Below are 6076 nucleotides of genomic sequence, written 5' to 3'. Positions count from 1 at the left end.
CGTACGTACACACAAACACACACACAAACACACACACACACACACACCACAGGCTATAGAAACGTCTGTTAAGACCCTGCAGGGAACATCATTGAGGACAAACCAAGTCCCAATTCAGTCTATTATGATTCCATCCACTAATGAGTGATAGAGTGGTGGCTTTGTCTCACGAGATGCTCCTCTGTTTCTGCATCTCATTCACCTCCGCGCTTATGTTGTTTCATTTATGAACAGTAAGTCATTGTAATGCAAAATGTGTCAGACAGCTGTTGGTTTCAAGTGTTTCATTGTGAGTCTATTCTGTTCGATTCTTATTGATGTGTCCACTTCTTGGACAAAATAATAGAAACAATAATTCCACTCTAGACTACTGCTTTTTGAAACTATTGCTTTCCATTGTAAGCATATGCTGCAATATATTGTGTCCCTGCATCTCATTTGCTATTATGATGTAAAATGCAACCATCTCACAGCAATACAAACTGTGAGTTCAAAAAAGACTGTGAAGTTGAGTCAATATGTGTACAACATTAAGCGTAATAAAGGCAGCAGACTTAATTATTTATTGCACATGATTGGATTACATTTTACAGGTTTGTCCATACCCATTAATATGAATATTATAGAGAGACTGTCGTCGTAAAACATGCAAGATAATATAAATGAACAATATCATCAGCCTATGGGGATATAATGGAACAGGTCCAACTGACCCGTCTTAGTGCGATTTCAGAGAGAACTGGTTCTGCAGCAACAACACGATAAAAAGATGAAGATAGAAGCTACAGCCTCCAGACATAGTTCCTGTAACGCTGGGTCGGTATTTATTCATGTTACTGTCATTAATGCAGGATGTCTATATGTACAGATTGTAAAGCACTTTGAGACACATTTGTAATTTGTGAAAATGGGCTCTACAAATAAATTGAATTGAATTGAGTATACCTTCAGTCACTAGCGTAGCATAGAAGTGCTAACGCTATCTGCTAATGCGAGCTGCGCCGGTTTTCATTGAAGAAAGTTCACATTTTGGAATCACATATCTCCTTCTAGCCTCTCTCCGGGTAACGAGTAACAATATGTGACACAACGTTTAGTCCACCACTCGCTTGAAATCCACACAACAAAACAAAAATGTAGAAAATACAAAAAAAACACTGCATAAGAGTCGAGGAGCATGTGGGCGGATGTGGGCGGATGCTGCGCTGTTGGCCATTCTGCATTCGAGGGCCGGATTTGACTAAAGGGAACATAACTGTGAGAAACATCCAACAAGTCCTACTTCAAACAGAGAGTATAAACAAGCCTAAGGACTTTGTCTCAAGGCGTGTTTATACAAGGAATCTGACAAGATTCTCACTGTAAGCTTCAGTTTCAGTTGTATTTCATTTTTTACTATGGCCAACCGGAGCTCCACGATGAACCCGTTGTGGTCCCCACACCTCAGGTTGGGAACCGCTGCTCTATAGGGCAAGCTCTTCGGTGTCAGAGTTGCATGGCCACAAGAAGAAAAAAGAAAAAAGAAAAAAAGAATGAGAGAATGAGAGGAGGAGAGGAGGAGCAGGAGGAGCAAAGAGGTGAGGGGTTGCAGCTGACTTGCATGGGATGATGATGATGACGATGATGATGATGATGATGCTGCTGCTGCATAGGCTCCATCGCTCCATCGCTCACTCGGAGAGAATGGGAAAAAACAAGGAGTGGTTATGTGATTCCCCACAAGCAGGAGGAGAAGCGCACAGGAGAGAAAGGACTAGCGGGGGAGGGAGGGGGGAGGGGGGGGGGGGCGTTTCCCCGCACAGCGTTGTCTCACACTTCAGCATGGATACAATGTATGGAGCATCTTCTTCGGGGGGGAGCTGACATAAAGGTGGACGCGGCGGTAAGTTGAATATGTATATATTATTTTCCCCATTTACTCTGAAACAGAGCGACAGTTTGACATGCGCGGCGTCGCTCGGGGTCCCGTCACTTCAGACCGTCCATCCCGATATTTAGACATCTTTATATCCATCTAAGTGAGGAAAACAGGAATGGTCGACTCCTGCGCGTGGCTCTCTGCGCGACCCGGGGATTAACGCCCCAACAATTCATTTTTTCATTTGACGAGCAAACAGGTCGGTCCCATCTGCATCACGGCCAAATAAAGTTCCCGTCGAATCACTTGATGAGCATTTGCAGCTGCTCGAAGCTCAACCAGCCGCGCGGCAGCACCTTTCTTCTATTTTTCTTTCTTTTTTTAGCCTGCTAAACGATAAAGACAAATATGGTGTCGACTCTCCTCCACGGTCCCTGCAAAGGGTTAAAGATGCAATCCCCACGCTTGCCACCCTGGAACTGGGTTCTCCTTGTCAGTGGGAGCGGATGTATTTACAAACAAAGAAAGCTTAATATCCAAGCCTGGCACGTAGAAGACAGGTGCTCGGGCTATCTGCAATTGTACAGTGTGTGTGCGTGTGTGTATGTGTGTGCGTGCGTGTGTGCGTGTGTGTGTGCGTGCGTGTGCGTGTGTGTGTGTGTGTGTTATATGGGCTAGGAAATCCATAGTGTTTCTGATAAGTTGGTCACTAAAAACTTTGTGTCTTATTCCGCACTCCAGGCTGAATTCATTGCCGTATGACTGAGTCATTTGTTTTTATTCTTATTTTATTTGTGTCTGGGTAGTGACTATTAGAATCTACACATAGCCAAAGTGACTAGAAAAATGTGCTGTTGCAGGCGTAAGCATATAAACATCCCCATAACAGCGCCTTTAGTTCCAAGCAGTTAAGCAGTAGGCCTAATGTGCGGAGCGGCCGCCCGGCGTCCGTCTGCGCCTCAGGCCGTCGACTCGTCTCGCTCCCCCGGCGCAGCCGCTTGAGATTCTGCATCCCGTCTGAACCACCATGTGCATTAAAGGGGTTATCTGTCTGTTGCGTCAGACATTAATATCCAAGCGCAGACAGATCGTCTGACATGAAGGCCCTCCAGCAGGAGCCGGTTCACTGTTCACTCAAATCAACATCCGGAAATGGATTGTCGTATCCAAATGCAAACCCGATGTCTCACGCCTGTGAGAATAAAGTTGGCATCCGATCTTGCGCAGCTATTATTGGGCATGGCTGTAGGCGAATGCAGGGTCAGTTTACCTGAATTGAGAGGTGTAACACGGGGGTCCTGGGCCCGTGCATTGGCAAGTGTTTCTGAAGCCTGCCGTCGAGTTAGAGAGAGACGGGCCGGCACAGCGTGGTCACGGAGGAGGGCCGCAGCATGGCGCGTATTATTACACCAGATCTCTGACACCTAGTGCATCTCTTCACAGCTCTGGTGAGAACAGAAGACACGTCCACTTGAGTTGTCATCATCATCCACAGCCCCAGACACGGACAGTTGGAGAGAGAGAGAGAGAGAGAGAGAGAGAGAGAGAGAGAGAGAGAGGAGAGATGAACAGAGAGCACTAGGGGAGTCTAGGTAATGAGGGAGACGAGTGTCAAGATTTTCCTCATGGATGTGAGTTTTTGTCTCTTCCCTTACAGGAGACAGAGTGGTTAGGAGATGTAGCAGCAGTGTGAGAGACGAGAGGGATTGTCAGTGGCAGAGACTTGTGGTTTGATAGGATTAGATTAGATTATATATTCCTTTATTAGTCCCTCAGTGGGGAGATTGCAGGATTACAGCAGCAGGTGCACGCATGTAAGTAAAGAAAGTAACAAAACAAAATAAAGTTTAAAAAATAGTACGATTTTTTATTTATTTATTACAATATCAATATTAAATATACAGACGGAATAGAAGCATATACGAGGTAATAATTAAGTGTATTGAACAGTTATCAGATTAAAGTGTTAAAGTGAAAAGTGATAAGTGTGAAGGGAGGTGAAGGGAGACGGGGGATTGACGCACATGAGCTGATATGAGGGAAGTAGGGGTGAAAGGGTGAACACCGAGGGCAGTAAGGAGGAAACAGATATATATACATACATATATATGTATATATGTATATATATATACATATATATATAGAGAGAGAGAGAGAGAGAGAGAGAGAGAGAATCAAGTGGTGGTAAACTGGAGTTTTCCAAGGGATAGGGAGGAGCTGTCTGTGGTGCTGATCGCCCCCCCCCCCCCCCTTTCACTCCTCCTCCAACCCCCTTTCCCAAACGACTCTCTCTTGTTCTCTCCTCCTCCGCTGTTGATTGACAACAACTGTGTCTCTAATTGGCAAGTGTTGATGAGGAAGAGTCAGGCCTATCCTCCATGGGACAGACCGAGGAAAAGAGAAACAGCGCACTGGGAAGAGGGGGGAAAAGAGGGGTGGGGGGGGGGGCTTTTCCAACAATTGGAAGAAGAAGAAGAAGAAGAAGAAGAAGAAGAAGAAGAAGAAGAAGAAGAAGAGGCTTTATGGAAACTTGAATAAATGCAGGACATGAGGTGAGGAGGAGGGGCTGGAGGTGAGGGCTGAACATCTGTTTGGTAATCCCCCCCTCAGCGCGTTGTGACACACACTGACACCTATTTGATAATTGGTGAGCCGGCCCCTCTCCCTCGGCGCGCGGCTAAATGGCTGCTTGATGCCGGGAGGGAGAGCAGAGGGACTGGCTGTCGGCTGTCGGCTGTCGGCTGTCGGCGGTGCAATCTGTTTGCTCGGTGCAGCCCAGGTGTGCAGCGCACTGCCTGTGCGGCTGCAGCTGACAGTCGGGTATATTAAGTCCCAACAATGAGCTGCCACTCGAGGCGCGCGTGAACTGTGTATTACGTCCCCCTCGAGCGCCGCCGCTGCATTGTTACCCACAGATAAATAGCATCTGTTTTGTTCCTCTTCTCCTTTAGGTGCTGTCCTCCAAAGATGTGCCTGCACGCACAGACCTCCTCCCTCCACCGCTGTCATCCCATTCACAGTGCAGGAGCGGAGGGTATATGCACACAGAAGAACATCAACAACACGAAAAACAGGAGGAATGAACTCCCAGAGCTGAGAGGAGAGAGATGGAGAGACCTGGGCCTCTTTGCTCCGGTCTCGACCACGGGTATTCTTGGGTTGATAATACAGATGTGGATGTTATTGCTTGAGAATACGCGTAGTCGAGAGGAGGCTTTATCGTCTACCGTGGACCCAAAAGCAGAGCTCCGATCAGTAAGGCATGAGCCCGGGCACACACACACCAATGTAGACGCAGACATGGGGTGGTTTTTAAATGAAGCACCCAGAGGTGTCTTTTTATGGGCTTATTCTGTTCAATCAGAAATAGAACGCAATCCGGGTTTTAGCCAAACTCCAATCCAGCTTCTGCTTTAAATTGTATTATCCCCGTGCCGGGTTTATCAACCATGTCACTCTCTCCACCTGTGGAGGAAATGAGTTGGTTTCGCTGGCCAGGTTCAGCCCTCTCCTCCTCCTGCAGAGGTGCTGGAGAGGACTCGTGTCACTGAGCTAACCCTCCCCGGGCATTAGTTTCGGGGAGCTTAACACCAAAGTCCCCAGATTTAGAGGTTAATGCCAAACCTTCTTGATTACATTACCCTTGTCAGTCAGTCGTGCTTACAAGTGAGCCTATAATCTTATCAGCTGATGAGTGTCTCTCACAGCCCGCCACGCCCCTGCACCAGAAGTACTGAATGGAAAAGTACCACAAAAAAAATAATAAATGTGATTGGCTCCACGGAGCTGGACAGTGCATTACAACATGTCCACTATCTCTCCTATTTTTGACTCCGCAGCTCGTGCTCGAGATGTGTGAGAGTGTAATGTGTGATGCCTGTAGCGGCAACAGGAGACAGAAACACATGAGGACATGTCAAGACTCGCACCCTCGGCTGACATCTCAGCATTCAGGCTCAGCTGACCAGCTGTCATTATGGAGACGCAAACGCACGCACACAGACACGCACGCACACACACACACACACACACACACACACACACACAAACACGTATATACATTGCATGACGGTTCACATGATGCCAGAGGGGAAATTATGGGATTGATGGATCTTATGAAAACAAGCATTCAGACAGATTCCCCCCATATGTTTCAACACACACACACACACACACACACGCACACACACACACTCCGCATCTGGGTTCACCGGGTCC

The 6076-nt window shown here is 47.1% G+C and overlaps 1 long non-coding RNA gene across 1 annotated transcript; it reads right to left on the bottom strand.

The window, feature by feature from the left end:
- Nucleotides 1–542: 542 nt before the first annotated feature.
- LOC130190436 (uncharacterized) lies at nucleotides 543–1717 on the bottom strand. The gene is made up of 3 exons (XR_008830963.1): nucleotides 1597–1717; nucleotides 1407–1477; nucleotides 543–1240 (listed from the first exon to the last, which is right to left on the bottom strand). It is a non-coding gene; the product is annotated as an uncharacterized LOC130190436 (long non-coding RNA).
- Nucleotides 1718–6076: the final 4359 nt, after the last annotated feature.

Source organism: Pseudoliparis swirei, chromosome 24 (genome assembly GCF_029220125.1).
Source record: "Pseudoliparis swirei isolate HS2019 ecotype Mariana Trench chromosome 24, NWPU_hadal_v1, whole genome shotgun sequence".
Classification (NCBI taxonomy): Eukaryota; Metazoa; Chordata; class Actinopteri; order Perciformes; family Liparidae; genus Pseudoliparis; species Pseudoliparis swirei.
Note: the sequence above shows the minus strand (reverse complement) of the source record. Positions and strands in the feature narration are given on the sequence as shown.